Source organism: Octodon degus, unplaced genomic scaffold, assembly GCF_000260255.1.
Source record: "Octodon degus isolate 3935 unplaced genomic scaffold, OctDeg1.0 scaffold00181, whole genome shotgun sequence".
Taxonomy (NCBI): domain Eukaryota; kingdom Metazoa; phylum Chordata; class Mammalia; order Rodentia; family Octodontidae; genus Octodon; species Octodon degus.
The window spans coordinates 770,018-770,521 of NW_004524757.1; positions in this window are offsets into that span (position 1 = coordinate 770,018).

Sequence of the window (504 nt, forward strand, 5' to 3'; positions counted from 1 at the left end):
CGGCAGGACCAGTCCCAGCCCAGGCGCAGTGTGGGCCAGACCCTCTCCCACCCCCTTAGGATGACCGCCACCACTCTGCAGCACCTCCCCAACCCTGCCCGCTGCATAGAAATTTCTGCCGCGTTCCGGGAACCCCCAGACCGAGTCCTAGCCCAGACCCAGTAAGTGTGAGGGAGAGCTTCCTCTCCCCCCTACTCCACCTAGACCCCTCCAGGCACAGCTCAGGCCTGGCATACATGCCTGGGGTATAACCCTGCAGCTGCAATCCATGCAGAGTGTAGAGGATAGATCCACCCAACTAGTCCAGGAGCATAACATCTTGTCACAGGGGCACAACAGGTTCACCCTCAAGGGCAGCAGTGAGAAGGACCTGAGCACAGCAGCCAGACCCAAGCCAGGCACAGATGGGTAAGTTCAAACTTTGTAGAGCTGCACCTGAACTTCAGTACATGCGAAGGTTATAACTACAACAAAGATCTACCACAAAAGTCAGAAGACAGTGCT